Raw genomic sequence first — 25,860 nt, forward strand, 5'->3', positions numbered from 1 at the left:
GTACAACCACACTGGATCTGGACTGGCCCTGTGCATCACTCTGATTGCTACAATGTGTCAGAAAGGAGCTACGTATCTTTCAAGACTGAGAGATCTGCACCTCTCCTTGGCACCTCTGCTCATCTCCTGTCTCCTCTTCGAACATTTCCTCTTGTAGCCCAGTCACTGTGTTTGTGCTTAAGAAACCCACATGGGGGCAGCAGTTCCAAGATGGCTGAATAGGAACAGCTCCAATCTACAGCTCCCAGCATGAGCAACGCAGAAGATGGGTGATTTCTGCATTTCCAACTGAGGTACCGGGTTCATCTCACTGGGGCTTGTTGGACAGTGGGTACAGGACAGTGGGTGAAGCACACCGAGCATGAGCAGAAGCAGGGTGAGGCATCGCCTCACCCCAGAAGCACAGGTGGTCAGGGAATTCCCTTTCCTGGCCAAGCAAAGCTGTGACAGACGGCACCTGGAAAATTGGGTCACTCCCACCCTAATACTGCACATTCCAATGGTCTTAGCAAATGACACACCAGGAGATTATATCCCACGTCTGGCTTGGAGGTTCCCACGCCCACAGAGCCTCGCTCATTGCTAGTACAGCAGTCTGAGATCGAAATGCAAGGTAGCAGCGAGGCTGGCAGAGGGGCACCTGCCATTGCTGAGGCATGAGTAGGTAAACAAAGCAGCTGGGAAGCTCGAAATTGATGGAGCCCACCGCAGCTCAAGGAGGCCTGCCTGCCTCTGTAGACTCCACCTCTGGAGGCAGGGCATAGCCAAACACAGGGCAGCAGAAACCTCTGCAGACTTAAATGTCCCTGTCTGACAGCTTTGAAGAGAGTGTGGTTCTCCCAGCACTGAGTTTGAGATCTGAGAACGGACAGACTGCCTCCTCAAGTGGATTCCTGAACCCCAAGTAGCCTAACTGGGAGGTACCCCCCAGTAGGGGCAGACTGACACCTCACACGGCCAGGTACCCCTCTGAGATGAAACTTCCAGAGGAATGATCAAGCAGCAACATTTTCTGTTCAGCAATATTCACTGTTCTGCAGCCTCCATTGCTGATACCCAGGCAAACAGGGCCTGGAGTGGACCTGCAGCTGAGGTTCCTGACTGTTAGAAGGAAAACTAACAAGCAAAAAGGACATCCACACCAAAACCCCATCTGTACGTGACATCATCAAAAACTAAAGGTAGATAAAACCGCAAACATGGGGAAAAAACAGAGCAGAAAAGCTAAAAATTCTAAAAATCAGAGTGCCTTTCCCCCTCCAAAGGAACACAGCTCCTCACCAGCAATGGAACAAAGCTGGATGGAGAATGACTTTGACGAGTTGAGAGAAGAAGGCTTCAGACAATCAAACTCCTCCAAGTCAAAGGAGGAAGTATGAACCCATCACAAAGTAGCTAAAAACCTTGAAAAAAGATTAGACGAATGGCTAACTAGAATAACCAGTGTAGAGAAGTCCTTAAATGACCTGATGGAGCTGAAAACCATGGCATGAGAACTACGTGATGAATGCACAAGCTTCAGTAGCCAATTCAATCAACTGGAAGAAAGGGTATCAGTGATTAAAGAGCAAACGAATGAAATGGAGCAAGAAGAGAAGTTTAGAGAAAAAACAGTAAAAAGAAATGAACAAAGCCTCCAAGAAATATGGGAAATATGGGACTATGTGAAAAGATCAAATCTACGTCTGATTCGTGTACCTGAAAGTGACAGGGAGAATGGAACCAAGTTGGAAAACACTCTGCAGGATATTATCCAGGAGAACTTCCCCAATCTAGCAAGGCAGGCCAACATTCAAATTCAGGAAATACAGAGAATGCCACAAAGATATTCCTCGAGAAGAGCAACTCCAAGACACATAATTGTCAGATTCACCACAGTTGAAATGAAGGAAAAAATGTTAAGGGCAGCCAGAGAGGAAGGTCGGGTTGCCAACAAAGGGAAGCCCATCAGACTACCAGCTGATTTGGCAGAAACTCTACAAGCCAGAAGAGAGTGGGGGCCAATATTCAACATTTTTAAAGAAATGAATTTTCAACCCAGAATTTCATATCCAGCCAAACTAAGCTTCATAAGTGAAGGAGAAATAAAATACTTTACAGAAAAGCAAGTGCTGAGAGATTTTGTCACCACCAGGCCTGCCCTAAAAGAGCTCCTGAAGGAAGCACTAAACATGGAAAGGAACAACCAGTACCAGCCACTGCAAAAACATGCCAAATTGTAAAGACCATCAAAGCTAGGAAGAAACTGCATCAACTAACGAGCAAAATAACCAGCTAACATCATAATGACAGGATCAAATTCACACATAACAATATTAACGTTAAATGTAAATGGGCTAAATGCTCCAATTAAAAGACACTGACTGGGTCAGGCATGGTGGCTCACGCCTGTAATCCCAGCACTTTGGGAGGCCGAGATGGGCAGATCACGAGGTCAGGAGATCAAGACCATCCTGGCTAACACAGTGAAACCCCGTCTCTACTAAAAATACAAAAAATTAGCTGGGTGTGGTGGCAGGCACCTGTAGTCCCAGCTGCTTGGGAGGCTGAGGCAGGAGAATGGCATGAACCTGGGACATGGAGCTTGCAGTGAGCTGAGATTGGGCCACTGCACTCCAGCCTGGGTGACAGAGTGAGACTCCATCTCAAAAAAAAAAAAAAAGACACTGACTGGCAAATTGGATAGTGAGTCAAGAACCATCAGTGTGTTGTATTCAGGATACCCATCTCACGTGCAAAGACACACATAGGCTCAAAACAAAGGGATGGAGGAAGATCTACCAAGCAAATGGAAAACAAAAAAAGGCAGGGGTTGCAATCCTAGTCTCTGATAGAACAGACTTTAAACCAACAAAGATCAAAAGAGACAAAGAAGGCCATTACATAATGGTAAAGGGATCAATTCAACAAGAAGAGCTAACTATTCTAAATATATATGCACCCAATACAGGAGCACCCAGATTCATAAAGCAAGTCCTTATGAGACATGACAGCATGCTGGCAGCCCTCACTCGCTCTTGGCACCTCCTTGGCCTCGGCACCCACTCTGGCCATGCTTGAGGAGCCCTTCAGCCTGCTGCTGCACTGTGGGAGCCCCTCTCTGGGCTGGCCGAGGCTGGAGCCAGCTCCCTCTGCTTGCGTGGAGGTGTGGAGGGAGAGGCGTGGGCGGGAACTGGGGCTGCATGCGGCACTTGCGGGCCAGCATGAGTTCCGGGTGGGCGTGGGCTCAGCAGGTCCCGCAGTCAGAGCGGCCAGCCCGTGCCACTGGCCCCGGGCAGAGAGGGGCTTCGCACCCAGGCCAGCAGCTGCGGAGGGTGCGCCGGGTCCCCCAGCAGTGCTGGCCCACCTGCGCTGTGCTCAAATTCTCACTGGGCCTCAGCTGCCTGCCCGTGGGGCAGGGCTTGGGACCTGCAGCCTGCCATGCCTGAGCCTCCTTCCCACCATGGGCTCCTGCGCAGCCCAAGGCTCCCCAACGAGCACTGCCCCCTGCTCCACAGCTCCCATTCCCATTGACTGCACAAGGGCTGAGGAGTACAGGCGCATGGTGCGGGACTGGCAGGCAGCTCCATCTGCAGCCCTGGTGCAGGATCCACTAGGTGAAGCCAGCTGGGCTCCTGAGTCGGGTGGGGACTTGGAGAACCTTTATGTCTAGCTAAAGAACTGTAAACACACCAATCAGCACTCTGTGTCTACCTCAAGGTTTGTAAATACACCAATCAGCACTCTGTGTCTAGCTCAAGGTTTCTAAATGCACCAATCAGCACTCTGTGTCTACCTAAAGGTTTCTAAATGCACTATCAGTGCTCCGTGTCTAGCTAATATAGTGGGGACTTAGAGAACTTTCATGTCTAGCTAGAGGATTGTAAATGCACCAATCAGCACTCTGTGTCTAGCTCAGGGATTGTAAATGCACCAATCAGTGCTCTTTGTCTAGTTAATCTAGTGGGAACTTGGAGAACTTTTCTGTCTACCTAAAGGATTGTAAATGCACCAATCAGCACTCTGTGTCTAGCTCAAGGTTTGTAAACGCACCAATCAGCACCCTGTCAAAAAGGACCAACCAGCTCTCTGTAAAACAGACCAATCAGCTCTCTGTAAAATGGACCAATCAGCTCTCTGTAAAATGGGCCAATCAGCAGGGTGTGGGTGTGGTCAGATAAGGGAATAAAAGCAGACTGCCCGAGCCACCAGCGGCAACCCGCTTGGGTCCCCTTCCACACTGTGGAAGCTTTGTTCATTTGCTCTTTGCAATAAATCTTGCTGCTGCTGACTCTTTGGGTCCACACTGCCTTTATGAGCTGTAACACTCACTGCAAAGGTCTGCAACTTCATTCCTGAGGCCAGCAAGACCACGAACCCACCAGGAGGAATGAAGAACTCTGGACGGGAGGAGCAAACATCTCCAGACGTGCCGCCTTAAGAGCTATAACACTCACCGTGAAGGTCTTCAGCTTCACTCCTGAAGCCAGGGAGACCACAAACCCAGCAGAAGGAAGAAACTCCGAACACGTCCAAACATCAGAAGGAAAAAACTCTGGACACACTACCTTTAAGAACTGTAACACTCACTCCCAGGGTCCGCGGCTTCATTCTTGAAGTCAGTGAGACCAAGAACCCACCAATTCTGGAAACAATTAGAGACCTATAAAGAGACTTAGACTCCCACACAATAATAATGGGAGACTTCAACACCCCGCTGTCAACATTAGATAGATCCATGAGACAGAAAGTTAACAAGGATATCCAGGAATTAAACTCAGCTCTGCACCAAGCAGACCTAATAGACATCTACAGAACTCTCCACCCGAAATCAACAGAATGTACATTCTTTTCAGCACCACAACACACCTATTCCAAAATTGACCACATAGTTCAAAGTAAAGCACTCCTCAGCAAATGTAAAAGAACAGAAATTATAACAAATTGTCTCTCAGACCACAGTGCAATCAAACTAGAACTCAGGATTAAGAAACTCACTCAAAACTGCTCAACCACATGGAAACTGAACAACCTGCTCCTGAATGACTACTGGGTACATAATGAAATGAAGGCAGAAATAAAGATGTTCTTTGAAACCAACGAGAACAAAGACACAACATAGCAGAATCTCTGGGACACATTTAAAGCAGCGTGTAGAGGGAAATTTCTAGAACTAAATGCCCACAAGAGAAAGAAGGAAAGATCAAAAATTGACACCTTAATATCACAATTAAAAGATCCAGAGACGCAAGAGCAAACACATTCAAAAGCTAGCAGAAGGCAAGAAATAACTAAGATCAGAGCACAACTAAAGGAGATAGAGACACAAAAAACCCTTCAAAAAATCAATGAATCCAGGAGCTGGTTTTTTGAAAAGATCAACAAAATTGATAGACCACTAGCAAGACTACTGAAGAAGAAAAGTGAGAAGAATCAAATAGACACAATAAAAAATGATAAAGGGGATATCACCACCGATCCCACAGAAATACAAACTACCATCAGAGAATACTATAAACACCTCTATGCAAATAAACTAGAAAATCTGGAAGAAATGGATAAATTCCTGGACACGTACACCCTCCCAAGACTAAACCAGGAAGAAGTTGAATCTCTGAATAGACCAATAACAGGCTCTGAAATTGAGGCAATAATTAATAGCTTACCAACCAAAAAAAGTCCAGGGCCAGATGGATTCGCAGCCGAATTCTACCAGAGGTACAAGGAAGAGCTGGTACCATTCCTTCTGAAACTATTCCAATCAATAGAAAAAGAGGGAATCCTCCCTAACTCATTTTATGAGGCCTGCATCATCCTAATACCAAAACCTGGCAGAGACACAACAAAAAAAGAGAATTTTAGACCAATATCCCTGATGAACATCGATGCAAAAATCCTCAATAAAATACTGGCAAACCAAATCCAGCAGCACACCAAAAAGCTTATCCACCATGATCAAGTGGGCTCCATCCCTGGGATGCAAGGCTGGTTCAACATACACAAATCAATAAACGTAATCCATCACATGAACAGAACCAAAGACAAAAATAACATGATTATCTCAATAGATGCAGAAAAGGCCTTTGACAAAATTCAACAGCCTTCATGCTAAAAACTCTCAATAAATTAGGTATTGATGGGACATATCTCAAGATGATAAGGGCTATTTTTGACAAACCCACAGCCAATAGCATACTGAATGGGCAAAAACTGCAAGCATTCCCTTTGAAAACTGGCACAAGACAGGGATGCCCTCTCTCACCACTCCTATTCAACATAGTGTTGGAAGTTCTGGCCAGGGCAATCAGGCAGGAGAAGGAAATAAACAGTATTCAGTTAGGAAAAGAGGAAGTCAAACTGTCCCTGTTTGCAGATGACATGATTGTATACCTAGAAAACCCCATCATCTCCACCCAAAATCTCCTTAAGCTGATAGGCAACTTCAGCAAAGTCTCAGGATACAAAATCAATGTACAAAAATCACAACATTCTTATACACCAATAACAGACAAACAGAGAGCCAAGTCATGAGTGAACTCCCATTCACAACTGCTTCAAAGAGAATAAAATACCTAGGAATCCAACTTACAAGGGATGTGAAGGACCTCTTCAAGGAGAACTACAAACCACTGCTCAATGACATAGAAGAGGACACAAACAAATGGAAGAACATTCCATGCTCATGGATAGGAAGAAACAACATCGTGAAAATGGCCTTACTGCTCAAGGTAATTTATAGATTCAATGCCATCCCCATAAAGCTACCAATGACTTTCTTCACAGAATTGGAAAAAACTGCTTTAAACTTCATAGGGAACTGAAAAAGAGCCCACATTACCAAGTCAATCCTAAGCCAAAAGAACAAAGCTGGAGGCATCATGCTACCTGACTTCAAACTGTACTACAAGGCTACAGTAACCAAAACAGCATGGTACTGGTACCAAAACAGAGATATAGACCAATGGAACAGAACAGAGCTCTCAGAAATAATACTACACAGCTACAACCATCTGATCTTTGACAAACCTGACAAAAACAAGCAATGGGGAAAGGATTCCCTATTTAATAAATGGTGCTGGGAAAACTGGCTAGCCATATGTAGAAAGCTGAAACTGGATCCCTTCCTTACACCTTATACAAAAATTAATTCAAGATAGATTAAAGACTTAAATGTTAGACCTAAAACCATAAAATCCCGAGAAGAAAACCTAGGCAATGCCATTCAGGACATAAGCATGGGCAAGGACTTCATGTCTAAAACACCAAAAGCAATGGCAACAAAAGCCAAAATTGACAAATCAGATCTAACTAAACTACAGAGCTTCTGCACAGCAAAAGAAACTACTATCAGAGTGAACAGGCAACCTACAGAATGGGAAAAAATTTTTGCAATCTACCCACCTGACAGAGGGATAATATCCAGAATCTACAAAGAACTCAAACAAATTTACAAGAAAAAAAACAAACAACCCCATCAAAAAGTGGGCGAAGGATATGAACAGACACTTCTCAAAAGAAGACATTTATGCAGCCAACATCATCACTGGCCATCAGAGAAATGCAAATCAAAACCACAATGAGATACCATCTCACACCAGTTAGAATGGCAATCATTAAAAAGTCAGGAAACAACAGGTGCTGAAGAGGATGTGGAGAAATGGGAACACTTTTACCCTGTTCCTATGTGAGACTGTAAACTGGTTCAAACATTGTGGAAGACAGTGTGGTGATTCCTCAAGGATCTAGAACTAGAAATACCATTTGACTCAGCCATCCCATTACTGGGTATATATCCAAAGGATTATAAATCATGCTGCTATAAAGACACATGCACATGTATGTTTATTGTGGCACTATACACAATAGCAAAGACTTGGAACCAACCCAAATGTCCAACAATGATAGACTGGATTAAGAAAACGTGGCACATAGACACCATGGAATACTATGCAGCCATAGAAAAAGATAAGTTCATGTCCTTTGTAGGGACATGGATGAAGCTGGAAACCATCATTCTCAGCAAACTATCACAAGGACAAAAAACCAAACACCGCATGTTCTCACTCATAGGTTGGAACTAAACAATGAGAACACTTGGACACAGGAAGGGGAACATCACACACCGGGGCCTGTGGTGAGGTGGGGGGTAGGGGGAGGGAGAGCATTAGGAGATATACCTAATGCTAAATGACGAGTTAATGGGTGCAGCACACCACTTGCTACATATATACCTATGTAACAAACCTGCACGTTGTGCACATGTACCCTAGAACTTAAAGTATAATTAAAAAAAAAAAAAAGAAATGCACATGGAGAAAACCAAGACACTCCTGTCAACTGCTAAGCTCCAAGTAGATGACCAGTACCTACTGCCAGCAGTGTAAGCACACCAATTTGCAACTTTTCAGCCCTGTCAGGTCCCTAGATGTCTGCAGCCCAGATGACATGACATCACATAGAAGAGAAGAATAGCCTGGCTGAGCCCAGTCAACCCACAAAGTTGTAACAGAAAATAAAATGTTTGCTGTTTTGTGCCATTAAATTTAAAGATGGTTTATTGCACAGTAATAACTAGAACACAACCCTTCTCTGGCCCCTGGGTTTCTGGAACAGGATGATTCTTATCATTAATTGGGGAAAGTTTTACTTGCAACATCATTTGTTTAAAGGATTTAGTTGAGAAATGTTTTCTTTTGTTCTATCTTCCTTGATGAAAAGGTAAAGCTGAAATATTCCAAAGCAAACCATAATTACTATGTTGACTGACCCTTCTACAAAGAGCTGATAGGTGAATATTATGTTTCAGATGAAAGCTATCTAGAATTAGCCTCAACCCTTTATGGAACAACAATTTCCAAGACTAGTTAACGGTGAGACTGGGAAGCTATCTTGTAATCAGGAGTTCAGAGAAAGAAAATGCGTATCTTGCAGCCCTTGTCACAACTTAAAAACAATTTGGGCTAATGTCTGTAAATAGAAAATAGCTATTAGCAAATCAATTAATTAGGGTCTTGTTGGCTTTTCTAGTGTCAGCTCTAATTGTTTGTTTGATCTGAAGTATCCTTAGATTATTTACAATCATTCCTGCCAACCAACAAAAGACAATAAGGTTCGCTCTCATAAGTATGTGGGAGTTAGAGGATAGCTTTTATCCTAGATTCTTAGTCGTTGGCAATAATTTCAGAGCCTAAGTATTTTCTTTAAGACAAAGTCTCCTACTGAAGTTAATAAATGACTAACTTTCATAACAAACTTTCTAAGAGGGAAATAATTAATTAAATTTGCTTGGGGAAAAAAATCTCTAGATCCAGAGACATTTGTTCAGAATAAAATGACAAGAATATTTCTTTATGTCTTGTTTTTTTCCCTGCAGTTAGTTTCTTGCATAGGGTCTGAGAAAGAAATCTACACTTCTGGAAGGAAACTGAGGTAGAGGATGAGGAATCACTCTATTCAAAAGCATGATCATACCTGGTGGCAGTACTCACAATCTGAGAAACTCTAATTGTATCTTTATTTCTCAAAAACACACCTGTCTTTTATCAATACATAAGTCAAGGTTATTTTTCTTCGTTCTACAGCACAATCTCAGCCTAATTCTTTATCTGATCGTTTTCCACTTTGTCATAAAAGAAAAGAATACAGGTTCCATTTTTAGCTTGAGAAAAATGGAAAATTCCCTCTCTGTAGCAAGCTGGAAAGTGGCTCTTATAACAAAATAATTACCTAATTAAAGTACTCAGTTGAATCAGTTGCCACAAGCCCAATTAAATCGAACTGCCAACAGGAATATATAATACCTGATAAGGAGAGTTAGTGAGTAGATAGACACAGAGCATGAAGATCATGCTCTCCATTTAACTTAGGGAAGATATTATGTATTCTTCCCTTTAAAAGGTGCTATATTTTCCCAATGAAATGTTGTTTCTTAATATGCCAATGAAGCTACATACCTGGTAGTGAGAATGTTAAATACTTACCTGCTAATTCAGGAGCTCAAGGTCAGATGTGTACTTTGCCAATGAACTTCTAGCCAGGGGCTTATGGAAACAAAAGACATTAGTGACTAATTTATCATAAAATCATCTTGTTTCTTTTCCTTCATGGTGCAGTGCAGGCAGGTAGTGGTTATTCAGTGTGACTGAACGTATGACCAACAAAAAGAATGCCAAGCTTGAGGCAGCATAGAAATGACAGTTCTCTTTGACCAAAGGAAAATATCCGTCCACTCACTTCCTAACCAGAGAACCCTATTTCTTTGACTTCTGTGACATTTCTTTATCATGCTAGCTAAGCCAGCTTTCTCTTCTCACAGCATCCTTGCCATAGGCAAGAATCCTGGGCTTTTTTTCTCTTTTCTACTCTCAATGTCATCTATTTTGGTTTGTTTCCACATTAAGAAGAGCATCCAGGACACCCACCATTTCTCCCCTGCTCTGCCAGAGTTGCTGTTCCAGTGGAGGAAATAGAACATTCTGGAAAACAGAAAAAAAGAATATTGAATTGACATGTCAGACATGTCTGCCAGCTAACCAACAAAATATAATAAGGTTGACTTTCAGAGGACAGCCTTTATCCTAGATGCTTTTTCTCCAATGACATATTCAGAGCCTAACCCTTTTCTTCAAGATGAAGTCTCTTATTGACATTAATACATGACTGACTTTCATAACAAATTTTCTAAAAGGGCAATTATTAATTAAATTTGCTTGGGGAAAAAAAAAAAACCTAGATCCAGGGACATTTGTTCAGAATGAAGGAACAAGAGTATTTCTTTTAAGTCCCAACTGGCCAGGTGGGAGGGAAAATACTTTGGAAAAAGCAGGTAAACAACAGCACAAGAGAAGTTTTTGAGGTCAATTTTTCAAAGAGACAGCAAAGAGTCAGTCCCCAGAGCCTCATTGTCTTTATTGCCAGTTCCTGTCCCCACGTACCCTTGTATCTTTATAACAAGTTTCCTTTTTTCTGAAGATGCCTGAGTGAGTCTTAGTCGCAGCCTAACACAGGTGTGTGATACTCTCCAAACCGTGAAACGACATTAGACACAACTAGTCACTGGCTAGATCCTGCTTGAAATGCAAAGTAAATTTTCCTGAGAAATTTGAAGTTTATAAAAATTCAGAAACTATCTACTTTAAATTATATGTGCCATATATCTTTCTTAAAATAGTTTATAGTTTTTACATTCATGTTACGAAGGTAATGTGATAGATATTTGACGTTTGTAAAGCAGGGATTGGATATAAAAGATTCCATCTTTATGCTTTTGAAACCACAACAAAACCTAAAAATTTCTCCCCAGAAGCATGAATGCATTTGCCAAGTATTACTAATTTATAAGAGCTTTTTTCCTACTATCAGAGGAGAATTTTTTGACTTTGGTTCGCTGGCACTCATAATATTCACTCATTTTCCAGAACTAATATTCCACTCTTTTTTAAAACATTACCAATGCTTTTTCATAAATCCAAAATATCTTTGGGAAATTTCTTTGAGTCATTTCTCACTTTACCTCAGAGCCCTTTGAAGTCAGTGTGAGCTCTATGTGTGAATCAGCCTCGTGGAAAGAGAAGCCAGAGGAGAAACGGGGGAGGTACAAAAATATTCCAACATAGAGAGTGAGGCCTTCCTGTCTATGATGTGTCCCACAGGGCTGGGGTCAGAAATGGCTCTCAGGAGAGAATCCTTCAAGGAAAAAGAAAAACAGTTGCAAAAAATGGCCAAGAGCTAGCTGAAATAGGAAGGAGAAAAAAGAGCAATTTAATATGAATTTTAACGAATGCTGATTCCAAGTTTCAGGAATTAGTTATGTATGAAGTTTGTTGGAAAGAGGTGGACTGAGCCTTGACTATAGTTAAAACACAAGGTTGCCCAGAAGGCACAACTTTGGAACTTAACAGGTCTTTTCATGTCTCCTCCTAACTCCCCATTCTCAACCTCATGGCCCAAATCTCTTTCCTACTGATAACTAAAACATCCCCTGCAGTAACCCATTCCTCTGGGTTAGCTCTGCTTCAGTGGGTGTTCTCTAGGAAAAGGGTATTGGGTTTTGGTGGTTTGAGTGGTATTGAGAACAGGGACAATAAAGTAAGAAGAAGCATCCCACAGAGCAGACTGAGAGAGGCACTCCCTTAGTAGTACACACAACAGGTGCAGGAGATGTGTTGAAATATTTTGTTGTCTTTCCAGAAAGCAAGTTCCCTGTTTTTCTTCTGCTGGTTTCCTGAAGTCATGTGGGAGATACCACTGGGAATGTCTATTCAGGCCATAGTCCTCCCTACTCTTTAAGAATTACTAGAACCACTCATACCATGGGCCTTTGGAGACATTAATGAGGTCATAAGAATGGGCTCCTGATCGGATACGATTCATGTCCTTTTAGGAGAAGACACCAGAAAGCCTGCTCCAGCTCTCTTTCTGTCTCCCACTCTCTGTTTTCTCTCCCCCTTGCTCAGAGAAAAGGACATGTAAGGACATAGCAAGAAGGCAGTCATCTGCAATCCGGAAAGGGAGACTCACCAGAAACCAAACCCTGCTGGAACCTTGATCTTGGACTTGCCAGCCTCCAGAACTCTGAGAATAAATTTCTGTTGATTAAGGCCCACAGTCTGTGGTATTTTCTTATGGCAGCCAGAGCATATTAATACATAGTACATATTCATATTCCTCCAAATTATGAAAAAAAATTGTTTTATTGCTATTTGCTTTTTTCAATGTGTGATCTCATTGAAAATCATGTATTGCATTTGATTGTCATGTCTCTTTAGTCTTTTTCAATATAGTACCCCCCACACACTTTTTTTTTAATCATTCAAGCTACACCTTCATTTTAACTATCACTAAGGAAAAAAACAGTACCGCCATTTATAACAATAAGATGTCATGGATTATAAAATGAATCCTATTAAATGTTGAAATTTAATATGTTAAAATGTGACCAGAAGGTGCATCTTAGAATTGAAGAAATAAAATATTTCTGTCTAGATTTGTTATGAAAAGAAAATTACAGATAATAATTAAAAGTTTAGAAAATACATCCCATAAGAAAAAGATTTTTTTTTAACTGAGAGTACTTAGCTGGGAGAACAGATTAAAAGGCAATTTTATAACAAGCTTTAAATTTATAAAGCACTCTTAAATGGAAGAGGATGGCAGCCTTTTTCTCATAATTCTAAGAAAACAGAAGAAGAAAAAAGAAAGCAAATGGGTTTAAATCATAAAGTAAGGGCTTTAATTTAGACATAAATCAAAGATATTTTTGGCCAGAAATACTTTCAAAAATTATTAAAAATGGCTGGTGAGTCTCTTTCTCCAGAGATGCCATCAGAATGTTTCAAGCTGAGAAACGAGCTTTTAGACAAATTTTGTTGAGCAAAGATACACGGCCTGGTGGGACAGGAGACAAAAAACATTTTGGAGGTAAAATATCAAGGGCTGAGGCACAGAAGTCATTATAAGCAACTCCAAGACATGACAATAATTTGTTTGGCTGAAGAATAAAGCCCAGGGAATCATGAGAAGTGTGTTTGTTAAGAATAAAAATGGAAGGCCCAGAAGGTTCTTGACAGAAAAAAAGAGAATTCAAGGATCAGTAAAGGACTACAGAAGTCAGACAAATGGGCTGTGATGGTGACAGTATATAATGGGCAGTCACTCTTGATCACAGAATTGTTGGTTGCCTTGGAGTAAGAGAAGAGCAAGGGTGTGAAAACCAACTAGAGAGGGAGTGCAGTGAGCCAGCCCCACACATCATGTAACCATCCCCTCCCACTCCCCCATAGAGATAGCAGAAGCCTAAACGTCTACTGTTAGAACGGTTTTCTCCAACACTCTATAAACCCATTGTATTAGTTTGCTAGGGCTGCCAAAACACAAATACCCTAGACTGGGCGGCTTCAACAACAGAAATTTATTTTCTCACAAACTCTGGAGGCTGGAAAATCCAACATCAAGGTGTTAGCAGGGTTGGTTTCTTTCGAGCCCCCTCTCCTTGGCCTGCAGATGGCCATCTTCTCTCTGCGTTTCCACATGGTCTTCCCTCTGTGTGTGTTGTCTGTGTCCTAATCTCTTCCTATAAGGAGACCTGTTATGTTGGATTAGGGCCCCCACCATGACTCCATTTGATCTTGACTTCTTCTTTAAAAGATTTATCTCCAAATACAGTCACATTCTGAGGTACTGGAGGTGAGAGCTTCAAAATATGAATTTGGGGAGACAAAATTCAACCCATAACACCCAATAAGCTATTGTCCATCCTTCAAAACTGAGGATCCTTATGTTTCTGTCCAAGGAAAAATTAAGATGGGGTAGATGATTAAAACTTTGAGGACAGAGCACCCAAGGAGAGTACAGGCTGTGGATTCTGAAGCCAAGCTTTGCCTCCTACACAATTTTGCCTGCTACTAGGCACCACATTGGAAATAAAACCAAAGAACGTCTTCCTTGTTTTTCTCATACTCATGGAAACAAGGTATTACAACTGAGATTCCATGCCCACTGGAAGCCTTTATTAGTTGTAAGGTCGGGTCAGTCTTCACAATATGAAGCATGTTCCAAAATCTATTATCTAAAATATAATTCAAATCTCAGCTCCACGCTTCTTTAATTTTTGATAATGAGCATTTGGTGTTCAAGAGTACATAGCGTTGTAAATTGAGGCAGCTAATAACCCTAAGAATTAGCTCCTTTGAAATCAGTGACAAGAGTACCCTCTCAGACTTTTATTTTCTCTTGACCTTGACGTTCCACAACTGCAAATATTGCTGATGCTTTTAATTTCCTAGATGATAGTTCTCCTTTAAGTGATTCTAAAGAACAGAAGTCTGTCTCTGGAAACAGCCTCTGATTAAACCCACCACCTTCTTCAATTCACTGGAATCACCCAATCATTCTGCCCTTGACCCCAGAACCTGGATTTGACCACAGAGTGTAATGAAAGGGGGAAGGGAGGAGATGATTCAACTCTGCAGTAAGATGTGCCTTAACAGCATGGTCCCATCAGAAGTCCCCTAGTTTAACAACTCTACACCTGAGGCTGGGCTTCCATGAGATTTTTTATACTGGGGCACCTTCTCTACTGAAGGCAGTAAGTGGGTATTGTCCTAAAGAAAATCCTCTAATTAGCACAAGGAGTCTTAAGAAAGTGTAACCTAAAATGTAGTCAGTGCCACAGTCCTTACTGATGAGAATTCCTAAGAAGCTGCCACCAGCCCCTCGGGAGGGATCCACTCTGGTGTAGATAGGAACTGCTGTACCCACTGCATAAGTGTTACAGGAATCTGTTGGGTTCCTTGGAATTCTCCAGGGTAGAGCATGTCATCCACTGACAAAAAGAACACTTTCTTCATTCCAAATCTGCAAATGAAATGCATCTTCCCAGTTCACTCTTCAGGGCCTTCCTTATGCCCCCAAAGTAATTTTGAGGCATTCTACTTAATTTCCATGATAGCAGATTTATGAATATTTACTGATAGCAAGCAGTGGCTATAGGGGAGCCCCAGGAGAGGGCTCAACTTCACTGCATTAGTTTTAACAATAATGAAAGTTTCAAATGAGTCAACGTACCTTCCTTGGCACATTACAAATAACATGCTACAGCTTAAAGATCTCAAAGCAAATGACTGAAACAATAAAATATGATAAGGTAAAGAAAGGGGGGAACTTCATCTCTTTCTAGAAAAAAATAAAGAGTCCCAGAGGTTAGAAAAATTGCCTCTAGGTCAGAGGCAATTTTAGGAAAGCAGCTAAGATTGCAAGCCAATTGCTTTCTTTTCCTGGGCTTCCTTTAGTCCTTTGATCTGGGTCTTTAATGTGCCTTTCATTTATATGTAGATTTCTTTTAGGATGTAGATTTCTGCTTTCAGTTGGCTTTACAGCAACTTACAAATTTTGACTTATTTGGAATCCCAAATAGACTTTTGCTGCTCTCTGGATATATTTTGAATATTTGCTTTTCAATAGCTTAGGTACAAAAGTTTCTGAGAACCTCTAAGTTTCTATACAACAGTGAGGTATAATTTTTGTTGTTCTATCCTAACAACCAAGAGTGAGATTAGTGAGATTTAACAAACTAAAGACTAAAGAATCCATCCATGGTCAAACGAATTCAGCATGTATGTACTGAGTGCCAACTACACACCAGGTACTTTTCTAGGCCCTGAGAACTCAGCAGTGAACAAGACAGAGACAAATTAGAGACATAATAAATGACTAAATAAGAAAATATGGGCCGGGTGCAGTGGCTCACGCCTGTAATCCCAGCACTTTGGGAGGCAAAGAGGGGTGGATCACGAGGTCAGGAGTTCGAGACCAGCCTGGCCATCATAGTGAAACCCCCTCTCTGCTAAAAATACAAAAATTAGCCGGGCACGGTGGCATGCACCTGTAGTCCCAGCTACTCGGGAGGCTGAGGCAAAAGAATCACTTGAACCCGGGAGGTGGAGGTTCCAGTGAGCTGAGATGGTACCACTACACTCCAGCCTGGGCAACAGAGCGAGACTCCATCTCAAAAAAAAAAGAAAAGAAAAGAAAAAGAAAATATGTTGTATGTGAGATAGGGATAAGTACTAACATGGAAAATTAAGCAGAAAAAGGAGTTAAGGAATGCCAGAAAGAGCATTGCAACCAGGGCAGAGCTCTGGCTGGCTGGAACTCTGGGTGAGGTGGAAGCCACTGAAGGCTGCTGGGGAGAAAAGTGAGGACATGCTCTGACTGCTGTCCTGAGAATTGAATTGTAAGCAGAGGTTGCTAAACAGGCCTCCACATGAACCCAGGTAAGAAATGGTGGCTAAGAAGCAAGGCACTCACCTCCAGCCTGGCCCCTGAGAGGAACAGGCTTTTAGAATATTCTTTGGGGTCTCAAGGAGTGGAACACTGTATGTAAGATAGCATTACTGGGGGAAAACAGTTTACGATACAGGGAGCCTCTCTGCACTACCTTTGCAATGTCTTGTGAGTCTGTATCATTTCTAAATAAAAGGTTTACAATGGAATTATTTTATCAAGTCTAATCTTCCTGCATTAATTCTGATCTTACTTTATTTCCTACTAATAACTTAAATCATCCTAGAACAGCTATGATGAGTAACCACCAGCCTTTGTGGGGGGAAAAAAAAACAGCTTTCCTCTAAAAAGAAGACTATTTCAAGACTCATTCTTTACTCTTTTATGAACTTGTGAGAAAAAGGAAAATGGCTTTTGTTCTGTTTCAGAGAACATGCAATGGAAACCAAATTCTATACACTGATCTTCAAACAGATTTAGCTGCTTTAGAATAGAGGATATCTTGGGCCTGCTGCATATACACACTTCTCTGGCAGGAGAGTGGATAGATGAGATGGTCCATAAATGCTGATAGAAAACCCATTAGCCGAATCACATTAGATTAGCCAAGTAGTGTTATTGAGGACATCTGAAAAACCTCAAGTGCTAACATCAGTGGACTATGCATTAAATAGAGGTGAGATGGCACCTAGAAGGACAAACGGAAATTCTTTCATTATTTAAAACAAATGTATCCATACTTCCTAAGCACTACCTATTCCTTTGATCATACACACGAAAGCTTCTTATCTGTCAGAAGAAAGCAGTTACTAAAGGCAAAGAACCAACCAGGTTTTTGATGGTCTGATACACAAGTCCCTAGCTGAAATGACTCCCACTGAGTCTGCCAAGTGCCCAGAATTGGGTATTGCTTTGCACTAAGTCATTATCTCTCTAAAAGGCCTTTGCAAAGGCTAATAGCTTAGTTTAGCACATTAACTTCCCAGGCCCTGGTGATGCACATGAGCTAGCTGAAACCTTGGCAAGCATGGTCCCAAAGGAAAGTAATATAAGCGGGCACTGGCCCAACTACATCACTTTTTATCCTTTTATTAACAATACCATTTATTGAGCTCTTACTATGTGCCAGCTCCTAAGCTTAGAACGCCCAGACATAACTATTATTCTTCTTATTAAAGAGGTCGAGTAAATCCCCCAAAGTCCATAGCTGTAAGTAGTGAATCTGGAATTCAAACTCAGCATTTAGCACAGTGCTTGGCGCATAGCAGCTGGTCAATTAACAATCCACACATGAATCAATGAATGAATGAATGAATGAATGAATGAAACCCCCAGGTCTGTCTGATTCCAAAGTTCAGACTCCATGGGCATTTACGCAGTGTTTCACAGTTTTTAAGCACGTTCCCTTATGCTGTGGTGACTTCAGAGTTGAAACAGCCCACAGCATTATTTGTCTCAAAAAGTACACTTTTGTAGGATGCTTCTTTTTCCCCACGGCTTATTCTATAGGACCCCAAGACAACCTGGAGAAGATCCGGAATACAAAGCATCCACAGGGCAGAGAGTTGCCTTGTGGGGAGCAGAAAGGAGAAAAAAGAGAGGTCACTAGGCCTTCCCTGTAGATTGCAGGACAGCTTTGCAGACAAAAGGCTAAGAGGGCGCATAAAGATGAAGGGCTGCTGTGATTGGTTAAAGAGGTAATCAATAGTCATTCAGGCTTAGGTTGGCATCCAGCCCCATCTCTTACTAGCCGTGTGACTTAAGCTTTCTGAACCTCAGTCTCTGCCTCTATAAAATGGAGATCGTTGTTACCTCCCTCACTAGGTAGTTATGAAATTATGCGAGAAAATGTGTGTAAAGTACAGTGCCTGGCATACAGTTAGTGCATACAAGTTAGCTATCTTTATTATTAAAGAGTAAGGTGATGGCTCCCATGGGCATATGTCATCATTTGATCTATGATTCTCATTGGAGTCATAAATCACCATAGTTCCCACACTTGAAGATCTTCATTAGACAAGAAACACCAATCCAACCTAAAGGATTTAAAAATATTCACCCTTCTAAGAGCAGGAACCAAAGTGGACCTCTAAACAACCTATTCCACCCTCCCATGCTAAGATGCCCCAGTTTCCAAGCCCCTGACTAGGGGAGGGTGAAGTGAGCCTTCCTTCAGACTTTCCTCTTTTAGAAATTCTGTTTCGTGCCAGTGTTAATTTCACAGTCTTTAGTGTTCTTTCTATTATTCATGAGTTCTCTGCAATTCAATTTTACAAAGCAAAGGAGGGCAAACAGATACGTTTTCCCCTTTGAAAACAAAACAGTTCTAGCCCCTGTGGAACTGAAGGCCTGCGGATCAGATGAGTCTTGTGCAACCATAGCAATTGGATTTAAGCGCGTTTCTTGAAGACAGCCCAAAGACAAACTCCACGCTTTGCATTTACATTTGGGGACATTTTACATTGCATTTATTTTTGTGGGAGTGTATCAATACCCTGAAATTTACTCTACTTTTCTTCATAACTCAGCATCCCTCCCTTTACTAGACAACAATGACAGCTGCATACAAAAGAAAAAGGGAAAGTGAGAGTCCTCCATTCTGCCTCCACTTGTCCTACTTCCTCTGAGCCCTCCCATAACACGATTACGTTCCTTCGTAATCAACTGTGTCAAATACTTTGCTGCTAATGAAATAATGTGACCCCTGGGAGGCGCAGGCCTTTAGAATATTCTTTGTGATCTCAAAAAATGCAATACTGCTCTCGGTAAGTATGATGACTCTATTGGGGGAAGCTGGGTGGATTGACAGTTAATGGATCGCCTTAAACCTTTTCTTTAGCCCCTGTGCTGGCTCTGCAATGTGCAATGGGACCCATGGCATGCTAGATGCAGAAAGATGGCAGCATGTAGCGGTCCCCTCTTATCTGTGGTTTTGCTTTGTGCAAGTTTCAGTTACCCACAGTCAATCACGGTCCAAAAATACTGAAATATTGAGAGAGAGTGAGAGAGACCACATGCACATAACTTTTATTACAATATATTGTTGTAATTGTTCTATTTTATTATTATTCTCTTACTGTGTCTAATTTATAAATTAGACTTTATGATGTCATACATATATACACACACATATACAGGAAATAATAATTTATATAGGTATAAGAAGTTCAATACTATTCATGGTTTTAGGCATACATTGGGGGATCTTGGAACATATTCCCTGCAAATAAGGGGGAACTAATATATAGGATCTGTGTGCAAAAAAAGAAAAAGTCACTCCATGCAGGGCTTGGCAAACAGACGGTGTCTTTTTGCAAACTGGGGGAAGAAAACAAGTCACCACTTCCTGAAAGCTGACATTGCCTTGAGACACAGGCTAAATTTCACCCCCTACTCTTCACTGTTGAACTGTAGTGTAGCTCTGTCCTCCAGCACAGAAGATGACAGCTGCACTCTGCCACCCATCTCCAGAGTCTTCTCACCTAGACCTGGTCTGAGGACCTTGTTGAGGGAATCTGGGAAGCAGCTGCCAAGCTTAGGGAATGGTTTGTGAATTTCTCATTTCATTCTGAAACTGAAAACAACTACTCAGCTTACTTGGCTAAAAAAGAAGTTGATTAGATGAAACTGAAGGATAACATACATGATGGGATTGAAGCCTAGACATCCCTCCACTCTGGTATGTGTCTGCTGCTGCAGACTAATGTAGAAACATCCAGTACCTCAGCTCCTGTTTTGGAGGTCACAGGCCCCAAAGCTATGCTGAGAATGTAACTGCTATAATCAGATACTTATATGGGCCAGAGTGTTTGATTGGGTGACTCAGGAGCTACCATGTCCAGTTTATCACATCTCACCTTGGAATCCAGACAGGGTACTATGGCTGCATGGGAGAATGTTGATTGTGATAAGGCTATAGACCTATCACAGAAAAGGGGGTCTTTGCTATTTGTTCCTTCACACAGTGGAGAGCATAAAAAATAGAGGAAGATATCAGAAGTGGAAAGCAGAGGGTGTGACATACAGATGTGCCCTCCTCCAACTGGTTAGGAGCAGTAACAGGCTTGGAAAAGAACTACCAGGAAAATAAGACCTGTAAAAGTCACCTGAGTACTGTCCTGGTATGAACCAGACATCTTCTCACATGCCAGCAGCTGGAGTCCCAGCATCACTTTCATGTCTGAGATGAACTGGGCTGGGTTTTCTGGGACACACCTCCCTGTTCGGTAGGCCTGAATGGCTAGGTTGAGCATTCAAGCCATTCATCAGTGAGCAGGCAAGGTATTGCTACTGCAGCAAGTAGTGAAGGGGATGTCCTGTCTTCAGAGGCTTCCACTGGAACAAAGAGACACATCCCCCAAATGGCAAGCTCTCCTTGATCAGGAGCAGCCTCTAAGTGACTGTTAAAATTCAACAAAATAAAACAATGAACTATTTGTCCACTCTATACTGATGGCAAACAGTGGTCTCCATCCTTTTCATAACAAACATTCTTGGGTCTCGAGACCATTGTTACATTGTCCAGGGCCTTCTATTACCAAGGTGAAATAAGTCAACTCTCTTCCCCTTTCCTTCCTGAGCCTAGCCTCCTCCTCTCTCTTAGATTTGTGTCTGGCCTGTGAATTCCATTTAAGTCATCGAGTTAATAAATGACTCAATAGAGCTCTCAGCAAGGACTGAAAGCAGTGCTGAGTGCAATCTTGATTAGATTAAATATGTGGCGTACAGCTGAGTCCTCTAAGATAAAAGTTAAAATTAAGTTGAATATTTTTTAAAGAATTGAAATTTAGCCTTCAGAGGCAAATATTAGATGCTAGTGATAAAGACAAAGAGTAAATGCACCCCTTGGTCCTCCATCTTTTTCATCATTCTCCCACTCAGTGCCCATTTCTCTTTCCTCACTCCTGCTTGGATTGGGCACCAAGGGTAAAAATCAGAAACAAAAGCATTTTCCAAAGGACTGGGAGAATATTTATGTTCCTTCTTATTTCTCACGTTCCTCCTGCATGGCCTTCTCCCATCCCTCCCATCCCTCCACCACACATGTGGGTGCACACATACACACATGATCAGCCAGTGAGTGCAAAAGTGGTATTCACGTCCCTTATCCCCCCATCAGGGGGAAATGGGGTTGCTAACCCAAAATGCATTTTCAAATCTAGTCCTGTTCTATAGAAACAAATGTTCTTTCCAGTAAAACACCCTGTAATTCTGGGGGCATTATTACCAGTGGATAAATGAGAGGTTGTGATTTCAGCTCTCCCTCTGATTGCCCTATTACGTGGCATCCCCACTGTTGCTCTGGCTACCCTGTTATTCTCAGAATGTTCAAACCACTCTCTTTGCCCCTATTTTGTCGTGTTTTTTTTGTTTGTTTGGTTGCTTTTTTCTGTGTTTCTGTTCTCTCACAATTTTCTTTTACATTTCAAAACAAGTCTGTCTTTAATCCATTCTTTTTTATTTTTTGACATATAAAATCGTAGGTATGATTTTTATCATGTACATCATGTTTTGAAGTATGTATACATTGTGGAATGGTTAAATCTAGCTAGTTACCAAATGCATTACCTTACATAGTTATCATTTTTGTGTTGAGAACACAACATTCCACTCTCTTAGTGTTTTTTAAGAATACAATATATTGTCATTAACTACAGTCATCATGCTGTAGAATAGATCTCTTGAACCTGTTTTGAAAATAAGCATTGAAACACAAACCAAATGAATGTCAAATTTGACATTCCAAAACATGATTGTTGTGCTTTGTGGAAAATAACTGCCTCTTTTATATAAGAAAAAACAAAACAAATAAAACAAAAGCTTCTGTAATTCAGACATGTATTTCCAGTTGGATTCGAAAGGCTTCCCCAGTAAGAGACTCCAAGCCTTGTTTTCTTTGCCCACTCACACTCCACTCAGCCTCTCTCAACAGCCCCTTCACAGTCAGCTGTGCTAAGATACTTCTGCTCAGATGCCTCTCAGAGAAGAAGGAAATGAGCTGCTGAAACCTGACTTTCTGTCCTTTTTGCAAGACTCTGCTTGGCAATAAAGCAGAGACTGGTGGTCCAGCTAAAGTCATTACACTGGGATTATTCATTGGTCTGGAGGCAAGAGATAGTTATGAAAGAGAAAGAAAGCTATTTTTCCCCAAAATGACACGCAGGACTAACTTAAGAATTAAAACACAACTTTAATACGTAATAATTTAAAAGGAAAAAAGACATCGTGATAGGTCACATTTCTAGAAACTGGGCCATTTCTGTCCGTGCCAGTTTGGCACAGCTTAGACACCCTCCAGTACAAAGCAGCTAAGAAGAGACAAGGAATCTAAAAATGTCTTCTAGGGGCAGACAACTCAAGGTTCCTGGAATCAGGATTAAGGACATCTAGAGTGAAAAGCAGTGGCTCTCAAATTTCAGCAGTTTTGCTTCAGTCTGTGCTGAAGTTTAGGCAATTCTTCCTCCTGGGGAGCAGGCGCCCTAGGTTCCTAGTAAGCTGAGCTCTGGGCCTAAGGAGAACTCCTGTTAGTTACGTATTAACTATTATAAAACTGGTGTGCTCTGTAATTGCCATTTCGAAGTTTGAAAAGGTAAAGGAAAAAAAAAAACTTTAATTTTCAAATTAATTTCTGGTCATGAGCAGACTATTAAGAGCTTAAGGTCCAAAAGCTTTGGTCCTAGGAAAAAGCCACTCTCCGACCCACTCAGCCCACTTTCACTTGGAGGAGGATACCAAAAGCTGGAAATAGCCCTTGGGTGAGGATTTCCATCACTTTCTACCCTTCCTGGGCCACAAGCGCAGCAGTCAGCCCCAGAAGGCAGCAGTTGGTGGGGACGGTGCACCGTCGGCTTAGGGATGGCAGTGCCTGTTCCCTTTTGCCAAGTCCCTGGGTCCAGGCTGGGATCTCCTGCAGAAGAAAGAAAACTCACCTGTCTCCCATCCTCCCTCTCCTCCACCAGCTATTCACTGGATGGCAGCAAAATAAGTCACCAAACATCATCTGACCATCCTCAGAAGACACATATGAGGCAAATAAATGACAAGGTATATTGTCTTCACGTTCTGACAGGAAAAGAACAAGAGGCTGGAGCCTTTGTGTCCTAAACCTCAAAGCCCTCCAAACTGTTCCTGGTTCGTAGAGCCTGGGGCTAAGAGGAACTTCAGTGACCAAAGATAATTTTCAGATGTCTTATGAATCACAAGAAGATATAAAAGAACAGGAGGCAGAGATTAAGCCCAAAACCCCCTGTGTTCCTTCTTACGCAACTGAGATACAGGACTAAATGCCATGAAAAAATTGCTGAATTAAAGAGAAAGGTGTAGAAATTTAAGCTGTTCTAACGTAAGAAATCTTCCTAAGTTACCCGCTAGCTTAGGCTTACACTGTAGAGTCTGCTCAAAAATGTGCTCAAGCCCCATCACCTTCATTCAAGCCCTCACTAAAACTTTAAATGAGTTATTATATGCATTAAATTGTCATTTAATCATACCCAAGCACTGTCATAAAAGCAAATGAAGCAAGTCAAGCAGCACTGGAATAAAAAATACTACACTAGTTACATTCTGAAAGCACAAGCTGAAAAATGCTTACTGTCAACTCATACCCCGGGAAGGGGCAGCCTCCTGTCATCGAGGGTAACAAATGGTTTTGAAGGTGCCGGCTCTTCACACTCTCATGTGTGGCTTGGGAGTCGATGTCTGCCAACCAGCAGCAAGGCCGGCTTCCTCTTAGCTGACCACTGTCCCACAGACCTGGGTTTGAGGTTGTTTGGTCCAAAGGCCCAACTCAAAAAGAGGCTGTCAGGAACTAACCCCAGAGCAAGCTCTTACATGCTCTTTTTTGGTTAGGAAGTAATGGCAAATCCCTGTCTCAGAAATCCTCAGCGGAACACCCATTTTAGGCTGTCTTTAGTGAATTTAAATGCACCATAACAGCTTCTATAAGTGGAGAAGGGGATTACCCACAAAATCCCTGACTTACATCCACCCAGAGGAATTCTGGCTTACCAAGATCCCCCAACTGGTATGCTTTTGTGACCCTGATGGGGGCACTGATGAGGGGAAAACTGGAAAAACCAAAAAGAATAGTTGAGTTTCTATTGGCAAGAGCAGAGAGAAGGCACTAGGGAGCCCGGGGAACCTGCAAAAGCTGAGGGTAGGAGATTGTGGGGTGCTCAGGCAGAGATAGAGGACACCTTTGAGACATTTTTAAAGAGGCAGGGGGAAAAGATGATTTTAACAGGTTAAGAATATAATGTGACTGTAAATCCTTTCTGTTCAGCTTTGTTTGTATTTCATTTGCTTATTTGTTTTGCTATATTTTGGAAAGACTACGTTTTTAAAGATTAAAGTTGCTTGTTCAAGTTTTTTAGAACTCTAAACAGGCTCAGAATTCCAAACAGGTGTCTTTTTTTTTTCAATGTTATACAGTGTTGAGACCAGCCTATATAGTGACTCCATTTTTAATGGTTATGTTTAGATATTTGTACCTCTTTGGCATCTTCTGAGAGTAATTGATTCAATTTATTCAATATTGTTGAATGCAAAACACTCAGCTTGACCTGTAGAAAACTCAAAGATATCAGACAAGGACACTGTTTTGAAAGAGCTTAACCTGATGTAATTACAATTTAATGGCTATTATAATTATATTCTATTTAAAACAGATACTGGAAGAGAAGCATACTTCAAGTTCTAAAGAAGCTTGAAATAGAGGGAAAATACTTCCAGCTAGGGAGGAAGTTGAGGGAGAGGAAGAACCATCATGAATTAAGGAATACTTCATGGACCTTAAATGATGAGTAGGCTTTTGGCATGCACAGATTGGAGGGTAGAGTCTTCTAGGTAGAGGGAAGGGAATTCTAAAATGAAAGAAAAACCTAAGCAAAAACTAGAAGGAAGAAAATATAGAGGATGCTTAAGTAAATAGTGACAGGCTCAGTTTAACTAAACAAAATGTCTATGAGGGGAACTAATAGGAGGTGAAGTTAGAAAGGCAAGTCATAAGCAAACCACTGAGAATAGAGGCTGCCATGCTAATGAGCTTATTTGGCTCAGTAAGCATTTGCAGGGGATACAGGTGGCAACTGAAGATTTTGA

The sequence above is a fragment of the Gorilla gorilla genome, chromosome 3, assembly GCF_029281585.2.
Source record: "Gorilla gorilla gorilla isolate KB3781 chromosome 3, NHGRI_mGorGor1-v2.1_pri, whole genome shotgun sequence".
Classification (NCBI taxonomy): Eukaryota; Metazoa; Chordata; class Mammalia; order Primates; family Hominidae; genus Gorilla; species Gorilla gorilla.